This window comes from Bufo gargarizans, chromosome 8, assembly GCF_014858855.1.
Source record: "Bufo gargarizans isolate SCDJY-AF-19 chromosome 8, ASM1485885v1, whole genome shotgun sequence".
NCBI lineage: Eukaryota > Metazoa > Chordata > Amphibia > Anura > Bufonidae > Bufo > Bufo gargarizans.
The window spans coordinates 200,753,557-200,767,468 of NC_058087.1; the positions used below are offsets into that span (position 1 = coordinate 200,753,557).

Consider the following 13,912-nt stretch of genomic DNA (forward strand, 5'->3'; position numbering starts at 1 on the left):
AGGTGGGTGTGGGTGCGGTCTTGTCTCAGGGTTCCTCTCCTGCCAAATGGCGACCGTGTGCCTTTTTCTCGAACAAACTCTCCTCCGCAGAGAGAAATTACGATGTGGGAGATAGGGAATTGTTGGCCATCAAGTTGGCTTTTGAGGAATGGGGCCATTGGCTAGAGGGAGCCAGACACCCTATTACCGTGTTTACTGACCATAAAAATCTGGCCTACTTGGAGTCAGCCAAGCGTCTGAACCCGAGACAGGCCAGATGGTCTTTGTTCTTTTCAAGGTTTAATTTTGTTGTCACGTTCCGCCCTGGGGTTAAGAATGTAAAGGCAGATGCCCTGTCACGTTGTTTTCCGGGAGGTGGGAATTTTGAAGACCCGGGTCCCATTTTGGCTGAAGGTGTGGTGGTCTCTGCTCTTTTTCCTGAATTGGAGGCAGAGGTGCAGGCAGCCCAGTCAGAGGCTCCTGATCTTTGTCCTCCTGGGAGGTTGTTTGTGCCTCTTGCTTTAAGACACAAGATTTTTAAGGAACACCACGATACGGTCCTTGCTGGGCACCCGGGGGCAAGAGCCACAGTGGATCTCATCGCTCGGAGATTCTGGTGGCCTGCGCTTCGTAAGTCGGTTGAGGGTTTTGTGGCAGCCTGCGAGACCTGCGCTCGTGCCAAAGTCCTTCATTCACGGCCATCAGGTCCTCTCCTTCCCTTACCCATTCCTTCCCGTCCTTGGACACATCTGTCCATGGACTTCATAACGGACTTGCCTCGTTCCTCGGGGAAGACTGTGATTCTGGTGGTGGTGGTGGACCGTTTTAGCAAAATGGTGCATTTCATCCCTTTTCCTGGTTTGCCCAATGCTAAGACGCTGGCGCAGGCATTTATTGATCACATTGTCAAATTGCATGGTATTCCTTCAGACATAGTCTCTGATAGGGGCACGCAGTTTGTTTCCAGATTCTGGAAGGTTTTCTGTTCTCGCTTGGGGGTTCGGTTGTCATTCTCTTCTGCTTTCCACCCGCAGTTGAATGGCCAGACAGAGCACGTCAAACAGAATCTGGAGACATATCTGCGCTGTTTTGTGGCGGAGAGTCAGGAGGATTGGTGTTCTTTTTTGTCCCTTGCTGAGTTTGCTTTAAATAACCGGCGTCAGGAGTCCTCTGATAAGTCACCATTTTTTGGTGCATATGGGTTTCATCCGCAGTTTGGGACTTTCTCGGGAGAGGGGTCTTCTGGTTTACCTGATGAGGACAGATTCTCCTCGTCTTTGTCTTCTGTTTGGCAAAAGATTCAGGATAATCTAAAGAGCATGAGTGAGAGATATAAGCGTGTGGCAGATAGAGGGAGAGGGAGGGGTACTGTCACAAACAGACAGCTGAGAAGCTCTGACAGAAGCCTTTCAGAACCTCCTCCTTAAGTTTTCTTTGTTTTGAATTTCAGTTCCTCATCTCGTTAGCCTCTCTCAGCTGTCATGTAGTTGGACTGATTGCATCCCTTTAAATTCCTCCCATAATGCATTAGTGTGCGGCTTATACAACTTCCTGGAGTGTGTGTGCATGCTGATCCTATTTTCCAGCCTTCTACAAGTTAAGTGCTGTACATTTATTTGTGATTTTCTGTTTGCTGGATCCCAGGTGACCCTGACTTCCTCTGTGTCTAGTGTAGGGAGCCGGTGGTCGTGTCCCCTCACTATTGTAGGGTGTTCAGGTGGTATATAGTCGAGGTAGGTGGATATGCGATCATCCACCATTGGGATTTTCGCATAGGCTGAGCAGTCAGGGAGAGTGCCAGGTCTTATGCAGGGGTCTCCCTTTTGTTCCTTAGTTTTTAATCCAGTGAGTCATATATTCATTTTGCATTGTCTTGTTTCCTGTACACCTTCCGTGACATAAATGTTGTGAGCCCCGAGTGGAGCAATCTTACTTTAGTGAACGTGCAAGAAAGGGTAGCAGTCCTAGAGGGTGTACCACATGTACCAGAGGTGGACATGCAGTCTCCACAGTGTTTTATGGTCAATAAAGTAATGTCCCAGGGAGGGATTAACTCGGCAGTGCCCCTAAAGGTCAGCGTTAATAATGACATGAGTGACATAGGTGATGTATGTTATGTGACCATTAGCAATTCCGAGAGGAAGCTACCAGGTCAAAATCTTGCAAGGTTAAGGTGGTTACTAGTAGTGACCAGTTTACTTTCGTCATGTCAGATACAACTGTCAAGTGGGGAGACTTCAGCCTAGTGTCTGAGACCCATACCCAAGCCGTGGTAAATGACCTGACTTGTCGGTACAGCCGCAAGCAAGAAGATAATTCCTCCCTCTCTATATGATCCCTAGATCTGATAAAGAGACTAGCTGTCTTCAGAGTCATCGAAGAAGGCTGCAGATTGGTCAAGGGAGGAGACCCAGAAAGAAATACAGAAAAATGCGGTAGACACCGATAAAATGCTGGAAGGGACTCGGGGTGGAACCCCCACAGGGTCTCTGGAAAAGAATAGTGATACTCATATCTGCTGCTGCCAAACCCAGCGAGGAGCAGTTGGACCAGGAGGCCCAAGAGCGGGGCGCTTCCAACAAACTGGTGCAAAAAAACTAAGCAAAAACAGAAAACGTTTGACCGGCCCCGGGCTGAAGAGAAATACATCTTGGCCCGATATGCCAAAGAACATGACCAAGCGAGGGCGGATGCTCGGGAAAGAGAGACCAAGGCCCTCTCCTTGGCTAGAGCTCTTGATGAAGTGCAAGAGGAATGAGATGAGTTTGAGGGGCTGAACAGGCAACTCAGAGCAGAGATGAAGGATCTTATGAGCTCAAAGGATGATGTCGGGAAGAACGGCTATGAGTTGGAGAAGCCTAGGGCAGAGCCTGTTAAGAAGGGATCTGGAGATGGTGGCACCGCGGTGCCAACCGAGGCAGAGAAGACGGAAGATCTATCTGCTGAGCCCGTTTATGGGGCTGATGTGAATGCAGAGGCCAAGAGACACATGGCAGGGGATAGCCCGGAGGTCCCGAAAGACATCCCCTCCGCCTGCAAAGCCGTGCAAGTAGCCAACAGCCTGATGGGGAAAGAATACGAAGAGATGGGCGACCAGTATGCGGATCCTGTCTACTACTGTGAGTTGGCTCTCTTAGAGCCTAAACGATTGGGGAACAATATCCTGGGTGAACCTCTGGAGGGATTGCCAGAAGGCGACGAGTCTGGTGAAGATCCTGATGTCCCCCAGTGGCTCCAACCTTGATGAGAAAGAGAAGGAGGAGTTGAGAAGGCAAGGATATAATGCCATGTCCGTGAAGGATGAAAAGGCCAATGAAGTGAATGGAAACGCCAAAGAAACAGAGGCCGAAGAAGTTAAGGCCGAGGTCTTGAAATGGGAGAAATCCTCGGATGTTCCAGAGACCAAAGTTAAGGCGGAAGGAGTGACTGTCGAAGTGGGAAAAGCCACTGAAGATGCAGAAGACTCTAAACCTGCCCCCAAACCCGAGGAAACCCCTGCTGAGAATAATGGAAAAGTGGTCCAGATACGTGGAAAAGGAGCGAGTCGTAAGAAACCTGCTCTGCTGAAGCAGCGGTGTAAAACAAAGGGAGAGCAAGGTCAAAGAATAGAAATAGAGGGTCTGTTTCAATCATTAAACTTAATTTTTAGCACAGGCCGACTCCAAGTCCAGTTCTCCATCGCTGATCTCCTGAATAGAGGATCCGTACGCTTCAGTGTCTTCTGTACCCGCTCAGAAATAAATTACTGGAAATCTGTCTAAATCAGAAACACCAAAGAGATATAGGGGTAGATTAATCAAACTGGTGTAAAGTAGAATCGGCATAGTTGCCGATAGCAACCAATCAGATTCCACCTTCTATCTTCCAAAGGAGCTGTCCAAAATGAAAGGTGGAATCTGGTTGCTATGGGCAACGAAGCCAGTTCTACACCAGTTTGATAAATGACCCCATAATTCTTCTCTTATGTCCTTCCATTCCAGAAACCAGGATTGGTCTGAGACCCCAAACTTCATTATTAAGGTCTCCAAACTAGAGACGAGGGAATCAATTCTAAACTAATCAGATTCGTTAAGAATATCACAAAATGCATCCAAAAATCCTAAATGTTTGTGATTTGTTTAAGACATATAATGTAAAACAGTGCCTGGTGCCATTTTACTGTCAATATTGGTGGAGAGAACCATGAGGGAGGAAAAAGATGGAGGATGACATGACAATGGGAGGAAGTGAGGGGCAGGGCTTGACCTGATTAGCCCACAGGCTGACAGTCAAGGGTTAGTCCTACCTAATCTCTGGCCAGTCTCTGGTTCATACCCAGTTCTCTGACCCCATGAACTTCTGGGCAGGCAGACTGGAACAGTGGTTCAAACTGGCACAGCATGCTCGCTATCTTCTTTCTTGCTCAGCCTCCAGTGTCATCTCGGAAAAGGGTTTTTTGTGCCATGGGGGGAAGAGGGGAGATGGAATGTGGTGACACCCAAACGCATCAGGTTGTCCTTTGCAAGTGTCAAAATGATAGAGGCCTGGATCTAAGCGGATTTTCACACTCCTCTGGCTGAGTAGATCTGGCCTTGCTGACGGTGCACAATCTTGCCACTGCCGCTGTCTGCCTGCCTCCATCACGTTACATATTTTTCATGGCTGCTGCTGCCACCATCATGCCACTACCCCAGCTGTTCCTCACTGCTGCTAATAGTCCTACTGCCACTACCATTACAACTACACAGTCGCCACTACTAATACTAGTACTACTACTACTACTACACTACCACTACTACTACTACCACCCATAGACAGCCTTGTATGTTCCTTATTATACTGCTCCTGCTGTGGTCACATGCCACTATATCCGTACCCTTTCCACATCCACACTGCACGGCTGCTGCTCCCAATTAGAAGGAGAAGTTTTTTAGGCTCGTTCACAAGGAGCCCTATTTTTTTCTGACAATTAACACTTGTTAATTTTTGGCCGCTTGGTCCCCCAAGCAACTTTAAAAAAAAATGTATCCCATAACACGGTGTGTGGTTAAACACCAACTGCCGCCAATAACGGACAATTTTTGGAAGTTTTGGAATATGAAGAAGCAGAACACATGTGCCGTCGCGGTGTGATATTAAGCACGCTGTATGATAACGTCATCATACGTGTGTTTACCCACAGCTATGTACGTCAGTGTCACTCAGACGTGGTTTACTATTGTGTCATTGTACTCCAGAGCTTAGGGAGGGGGAGGGAGGGAGCAAAAATTTGTACAAAATTTAAAAATAGAGAGCAAAAGGATATAAAAAATCTATCCTAGGAGACCTCGGAGTGTCATATACTAATTTTCAGGCCAATTACAGCATATTTCATTTGTGTAGAATTAATTCGGACACAAAACGACTTTCAAAAAGTTCTCTCATCTCTAAAATTCAGTATGACTCCATATTTACATTGAATATTTACATTTGCATTGAACCTTACTGCTGCACCCAGCTTTTCCACAGTCTGATATTGTCCACCCCCTCTCATCTCTCCTTCTAAATCCTGGTATGTCTTGTCTGAACTATTAATGTCTCTTTCCCTGCTGGATTTATTAAGTATTTGTTTACATTTACTATTTTACCCCTGTATCTGGTCCTCCTTGATTAGGCCAAATGTACCCCCTCCCCTCTTGGTCACACCTGATTGAACACTGAGTGGTATAAATCTAAGGTCCTAGGTATTTTTAGACCTTGGTCTTTCCAAATGCAACATCTCTCAAGTGCAACTCTTAAGTGCACAGACTGAATTATACGAGAATTTGACCAGAAGGGGACCACAGGTAATTACAGACATAGTTAATGCAAACAATGTTTAAAGTTTTTATCTTACTGTTCCCACTTGTCAACAACCTCCTGAAATACCCCCATGTTCATTCACCCAGCAAGGAACTATTTATCTCTCCCTCCATCTTACCTTCTCACCTGACAGCTTGCACAGACCTGTTTGGCAACATAAAACTTCCTTCCCAAACACACACAGTTTCTCTGCTTCTCTTTACTGCTGGTGATATCTCTCCATATCCAGGCCCCCCTCAGCAAATCCCCACTATCACCTCTACGTCCCAATACAAATCTCCTTCTGCAAATTCCTGCAACCCCTTAAACCTAATAACCATCCATGTGACCCCTGCTCCTTTGGTTCCTCTTGCAGGAGCATTATGGAACCCACGCTCTGTCTGTAACAAACTGTCATACATTCATGAACTTTTCATCTCTCAAAGCCTTTCCTTTCTGGGTCTCACAGAAACATGGCTGACATCCTCTGACACCTCCTCCCCTGCTGCACTCTCATATAGTGGATTTCCAGTCACTCACACCCCCCGCCCTGGCTGCAAACATGGTGGAGGAGTTGGCCTTCTCCTATCAGACTCCTGCTCCTACAGCCCAACTCCATTGCCACCCTCCATTACGCTCACCTCATTTGAAGTACACTCTGTTCGCATCTACTCTCCCTCCAACCTCCAAGTAGCCGTCATTTACCGCCCCCAGGCCCAGCCACCATCTTTCTTGACCACTTTAACACCTGTCTACTTCACTTTCTTTCTGCTGACATCCCCACTATCATCATGAGTGACTTCAACATCCTTATTGACACATGCCACTCGGCCGCCTCTAAACTCCTGTCACTCTCTTCCTCCTTCGGCCTATCACAGTGGTCTTCAGCTCCCCCCCACAGAGATGGTCACACTCTGGAACTGATCTTTACCCGCCTCTGCTGCCTATCTAACCTTTCTAATTCACCTCTCCCCCTATCCGACGACAACCTACTCACCTTTTCTTTACTGGTCTCTTCTGCAGCTCCCCCGGTCCACACACTAGCACACCCCCGCAGGAACCTCAAACATCTCGACTTTTGCTTGCTTTCTGACTCTCTTCTCCCACTCTCTACCATCTGTTCCCTCCAAGACCCAGATACTGCCACCACCCTATATAACACCACAATAAGTACAGCTCTGGACACCTCACACACAACAAAACCCAAAAAATCAACAGACAACCTTGGCACACCAACCTGACCAAAAAACTCAGACAAGCTTCCAGGGCTGCTGAGCGGCGATGGAAGAAATCCCATTCTAAAGATCATTTCACCGCATACAACCAATCCCTCCTCATATTCAAATCCTCACTCGCTGATGCAAAACAGGCCTACTTCTCATCTCTCATATCTTCCCTGTCACACAGCCCTAAACAACTTTTTAGCACTTTTAACTCCCTTCTCTGTCCCCCAGATAGTCAACATCAGAGAAAGCTTTACTACACAGTCCCCTCAGACCCTCTACACAACTGCTTAGTCCTCTTCTCCCAAAACCCGCTTTTCCACCATTACAGAAGAAAAACTCTCCACTCTACTCTCCAAATCTTATCTGACCACCTGTGCACTTGACCCGATCCCATCCCACCTCATCCCTAACCTCACCACAGTGTTTATCCCAGCCCTAACTCATCTCTTCAACCTATCACTAAACTCTGGTGTCTTCCCCTCTGCTTTTAAACATGCTACCATTACACCCATCCTCAAAAAGCCTTCACTTGACCCATCTTCCTTGTCCAGTTATCACCCAATATCACTTCTTCTGTATACCTCAAAGCTACTTGAACAACATGTCCATTCAGAACTGTCCTCCCACCTCTCCTCCTGCTCCCTCTTTGACCGCCTACAATCTGGCTTCCGACCCCACAACTCGGCCGAGACTGCCATTACCAAAGTCACCAATGACCTACTGACAGCCAAAACCAAGAAACAATACTCTGTCCTCTTTCTCCTTGACCTGTCCTCTGCCTTCGACACTGTTGACCACTCCTTTCTGTTGCAAACTCTCTCATCTCTTGGCATCACTGACCTGGCCCTCTCCTGGATCACATCATACCTCACAGACCAAACGTTTAGCGTCTCCCACTCTCGCACCACTTCCTCGTCTCATTCCCTCTCTGTTGGTGTCCCGCAAGGCTCTGTCCTAGGACCCCTGCTCTTCTCTATCTACACTTTTGGCCTGGGACAGCTCATAGAGTCCTATGGCTTTCAGTATCACTCCTACGCTGACGACACACAAATCTACCTCTCTGGTCTAGACATCACCACCTTACTATCCAGAATCCCACAATGTCTATCTTCTATATCATCCTTCTTCGCCTATCGCTTTCTAAAACTTAACATGGATAAGTCAGAATTCATAATCTTTCCCCCATCTTGTTCAACCCCCCCAACAGACCTATCTATGATGATCAATGGCTGCACACTCTTCCCGGTCAACAAAGCCTGCTGCCTTGGAGTGACCTTGGATTCTGCCCTTTTCCTTCCGACCGCACATCCAAGCCCTTTCCACCACCTGCCGCCTGCAACTCAAAAACATCTCCCGCATCCATGCTTTCCTTAACTTTGAATCTGCAAAAATGCTTGCACATGCCCTCATTATCTCCCGCCTAGTCTACAGCAACATTCTCCTCTGTGGCCTTCCATCTAGCACTCTCACACCCCTCCAATCTATCCTCAACTCCGCTGCCCGACTAATCTACCTCTCACCCTATTACTACTCTGCCTCTCCCCTCTGCCAATCCCTTCACTGGCTCCCCATTGCCCAACGAATTAACTTCAAAGTACTAACAAATACATACAATGCCGTCCATAGCCTGTCCCCTCCCTACATCTCTGACCTACTTTCCCGATACACCCCCACACGCACTCGCCGGTCCTCACAAGACCTCCTCCTCTCCTCTTATCGCCTCTTCCCACAATCGACTCCAAGATTTCTCCGGTGCATCCCCCATACTCTGGAACTCGCTACCCCAACATATCAGACTCTCACCTACAGTGGAATCCTTCAAAAGAAACCTTCAAATGACTAGACCGATCTTCACCAAATTTTACACATGGGTACATCAGGTGTCCAGGAAGGTTTTAGACCGGGTCTTGGCTCTCTAGGACATACCGTTCTGGAGATATTCCCCAAAAATGACCTGCATTAGACAATACAAGCCTGCAAGTCTTCATATCCCAAATGCCATACACACGGTCACATGTACCTTATCAGCCAATAGAAGCTTGCAGGCCCTAAGGCTACTTTCACACTAGCGTTGTTGGATTCCGGCAGGCAGGCCTTATTATTATTTATTATAAAAATTGTTGAGACAAAATGTTGCGAAACACATGTCGTCGTGTAGCCCTAGCATTAAAGGGGCAGAGTGCTGTGGAGGTCATGTTAAAGGGGTGGGCACTGTGGAGGTCACTGTTAAGGGAGCGGGATACTCTGGAGGTCAATGTTAAGCGGGCGGGCCCCTGAGGAGGTCACTATGAAGGGAGTCAGGTGCTATAAAAGTTAGGGGATGGGCTGCTGTGGAGGTCCTATTTTAAAGTGATGGGGCACTGTGGGGAGGTCAGTGTTAATGGGTGGAGGACTGTGGAGTACACTGTTAAAGGGGCGGGGTGCAGTAGCGGTCCCTGTTATGGGGGAGACTATCGATATCTTTTAACGACACACAGAAACATTAAATGAAACAGATTAAATATACCCGTGTGAAGCCGCGTCTTTCAGCTAGTGGAATATAAGAAAAGCAATCCCACCATTGTTTCTGGGTTTTGTCTTTACAGCATCCACTATGCGGTGACCATTTTATGTGAGTGCGATTACCAGATTTTTATTACGTTTTACTTCTTGCCCCGTCAATGACAGGTGACGCCTGCTGTTCAGCAGGTGATTTTCTATTTCTTTCTTTCTTGTGTGATTTACATATTTACGGGAGTGGTCACCAAGCACAAAGTCAACAATCAGTCCGGCTGGGTCTTCCAGTGACTACGACTGGAACGCCCTGTGTGCGCTCACATGACTTCTCCATAGGAACAGGTCAAGCCACATTCTGAGCAAGTCTAGTGAGATAAGTCCTAACCAAAGAACCTCTTATGAGAACATCCTCCAGAAGTTGCCAGGAAAGAAAGCCCAGCTGCTATGACCGCCCTCCGGTGCCTCACCAACCTCTTGCTACTCTCCAGTAAGTACAGCCAATTGGTCCCTGCAAACTGATCATTCATTGCATATTTAAGGTTGTTTTGTGTCTGTTTTTTTACGTCTGGCTTTGCTTTGTGTGACTGCACCAAATTTATGAACTGGAGCACCTTAATAATGTATGCGGTGTGAGTGTGATGTGGCTTACACCTTTAGGTGTTAACGTAGACCAGGAGGTTGCTTGGTGTGGGTTGAGACATTGTTTGCAAAAGTCGTTTATAGTAAATGAGCCATAATCAAGGCCTAAACATAGACCGCTGTGAAAAGTGGCCAGGAACCCAAAATGTTGCAAAAATTTTGCAGTTGCCATGACCTTATGGTCTCCACTGCTCCAAGTACAGGTCCTTGTGGTCTCCACTGCTCCAAGGACAGGTCCTTGTGGTCTCCACTGCTCCAAGGACAGGTTCTTGTGGTCTCCACTGCTCCAAGTATAGGTCCTTGTGGTCTCCACTGCAGATCCTTGTGGGCTCCACTTCTGCTGGTATAGATCCTTGTGGTACCCCGCTGTCTTTAGCCCTGTGTTTTCTATACTGTAATCAATTCTTTACTTGTCTGCACATATTGTCCCCAGTCCCAGAATCTGTATCTTCAGTACAAGGCTCTTGTGTGGCAATGTATAAATCCAGGTATATCACATCTGCCACAGGACCAGAATCCAGATTTGCATTTAGATGCCCTCCTCCAGTGCCCAACATATGCCCAGTCACGGCTGCCTGCCGAGGATGAGTATTAGGCGTTGGTGCACAGCCCCACCACCTGACCCGGCCATACTTACCTCAGTCTCTTTCTATATCACAGTCCACACATGCATCTTCAGGTCCAACCCTTCTGTTATGTGCTTCTTACAGAGGCCAATTCAGGAATAATATCCTAGGGGGATGTAAAGGAGTGGTCAGCGTCGGTGTAATGTTCTGCATCTAGTATTGATGGTTATAGGTTTTGTTGAGTATTGTACATACCAAGAATCGGCTCAGAGCCGTCACTTCTAACCGCTGATCCCACACCCACCTGCCAGGCTTTTCATTATAAACTGTATTAACATTGACAATGATCACACATTCTTCCACTTTTAAGTAAATAATAAAAGTAAAAAGATACAACAGGAAATAGATATAAAGGGAGCCTGTCAGCAGGGGGCTCCACCAGGAACCATGCCTTGTAGGGTTAGCTCTGCTGAATGTAATGACGTTACCGTTCACTCATGGCACTTTACTGCTCATTTGCATATAGATTAAACACACGTATTCTCCAAAAGGAGACATCTCCTCGCTAAGTGGAAGGTATCAATACATTCAGCCGTGTTAGTCCTACATGGCATTGTGCTGCTGACAGTGAGTGTCCTGCTGACAGGCTCCACTTACACATCTTCAATCACATGATACTTCACCACTGTTCTATGAGTCCTAGAGTTTTTGGCCATTCCTCCATGATGTGTCTGTGCGGTCTGTAGCTTCCTGGTAACTGTCTACTGAATTCTGTATATCCACTGCCTTGCTACCATCTGCTTGTCTGGAGGAGGCGCTATTCTGTTCACCTTCTGGGATGTTGTCGTCAGTGTTGTCTATATGTATGTTTGTTGTCACCAGCATCTATTTCATTATTAATTTTCCATCATTTGTTTGGACCACAAAATATTTGATGTTGGTGAGAGAGACTTGTAAGGGGTTAGACCATGTGAGATGGACCAGGCTTTGTAAAGACACAGTCTTCATTTGTGGCAACAGGTTTGTTAGACTAGCGCTGTTCTCCTCTCTTCTCTGATGACAGGCCCTGGTCAGGCTCTCTCTTCTGGCATTGCACCCATCTTCAATGAGTGATGACTCTGACATGGAATCTCCTTCTCAGTGACAGCAATGAAGATGGCTTTTTACTTGGTATATAGACAATATCTCATGCAGATCCTCTCCACATGCTCCTCACTCATGATTGCAATTTGAACTCTACGACCAACTCAGGACAGTTGGTATGCCACTATCTACACAAGTATTTCACATGTGGCAAGATGGCTGGTCTGTTCCTTCTGACCTCGTCTGTCTCAGGTTCTTATAAATGCTTCTTAGTACAATGGCTAGGAAAAGCAAATCTGCTACCCCTACTCGGTGCTCCCCTCTCCATATCACCGGCCACCTGTGACATCTCCACCACGATTTGCATCTTCACGTGGCAGTTATACTCATGACATTTAACCCACAGTCTTGCAAGCATATCTTTGTACCCCACTGAGGTCTCTCATCAACATAAGGTGCTTCAATGGCGTATCATACATTAAACACATTACTGGCGTATTACACAGTAATAAGTCACATAACGATCCACCAGTTCAACCTGGTGGCGTTGCCCACCTCACAGGGTCAATGGTAATCTACAGCATAGCAACCAAATGTAAATGTTTCTTGCAAAGGGGTACAAGCATTTTCAATCATTTTACAGGTTGATGGCCCTCAAATCCAAACTCAAAAGTTAAAGATAAATTCAGTTATTTAAATAATCGACCTCATGACTCGAAGGTCCCCAAAAAAGAGATGACATTTTGTGGTGTCCAAGGGCACATAAGGGGAAAGGAACTTGCTCAAGTGGAAGACCCATCCAGTCTAATATCTCTATAGTCTTGGGCAAAGACCTCAACTGACGATGAAAAGGCATTTTGTGAATAATAATGACACGTGTTGGGTTAAAAATTGACTGAAATACTTGGAGAATGGTTCAATACTAAAACTTTCTATAACACCAGATAAAATTTATATTGTGGATAAAATATTATTTTCTGTTTTCTAGTCTATGTGACTCCAGTCATCTCTGACTTCACCACTGCCGCCCAACCAACATGCGGAAGCCGAGTAATCAGCAGTCGGATCGTCGGTGGCACAGATGCAAATGAAGGAGCATGGCCCTGGCAAATCAGTCTCCAGTACGGGGGTTCCCACCTCTGTGGTGGGTCCTTAATCTCCAACCAGTGGGTGCTCACCGCTGCACATTGCTTCACATCGTAAGTTGCTACCTACAGATATGCCATGACCTGATCTACCCTGTAGTAAAGCAAGATGCAGACTGGTATAGCACAGCACAGCGTCAGTCATGGTCACCAGGGAAAAACGGACTAAGATGTCCTTTACTGGAAGAGCTGGACATGAAGAAGAGTAAAATACAGTCAGAAAGATGGAGGGAGGGGAAGAAGATAACAACCATGGCTCTGAGCCACCAATGTGCCATCTATTCTGTGCCAGCTGTATCCTAGCATAGAGGGCTGCTAATTATACTTGGTGGTCACATAGGAGGTCCCATTAGTGGATCTGTACCTGAAGATTTTAATGTAAGGAATGCATTGCCATTGACAAAAATACCTTTTGCTTAATGTGCCTTTTTGGTGGTTGCAATTCCCGCATCCACTGCTGGGTAAATGATATCCTCTGTGTTCGGCGTCCCACGTGTCTAGCGCTGCTTGTGCTGACCTGCTGTATGGATTCCCGGTATTCGGGTCGGTAGGAAAGCATAATATAATATCCGCATGACGAATATATATATATTCCTATTTTAAAAGCGCTTCCATTAAATCCAAGTCCCAGATTATTCCTACCGACTTGAATACCAGGAATCCATACAGCAGGCCGGCACCAGCAGCGCTAGACACGTGGGACGTCAAACACAGAGGATATCATCTACCCAGCAGTGGATGCGGAAATTGCAACTACTCCGCGCCAATTCGGACTACTGAGAATACCGCGATACTGCGCGACGAACTATACCAGAGGCTAAGCTTACCGATCCTCTCAGCGCGCAGGAGCTGACTAAAAACGAGGTCATTCTGAAAGGTAACGGCGGCCAGTGCGCTCAGCTCAGGTGGGACGCCACCAAGTACTGGTCCACTGCACTTTCTTTACCTACTGCCCGATCTGTTGTATTCTCTGCTATGT

The 13,912-nt window shown here is 46.8% G+C and overlaps 1 pseudogene; it reads left to right on the forward strand.

Annotated features, from left to right (window-relative positions):
- Positions 1-9,852: 9,852 nt before the first annotated feature.
- LOC122945575 overlaps positions 9,853-13,912 on the forward strand; it is a 58,402-nt pseudogene continuing 54,342 nt past the window's right edge.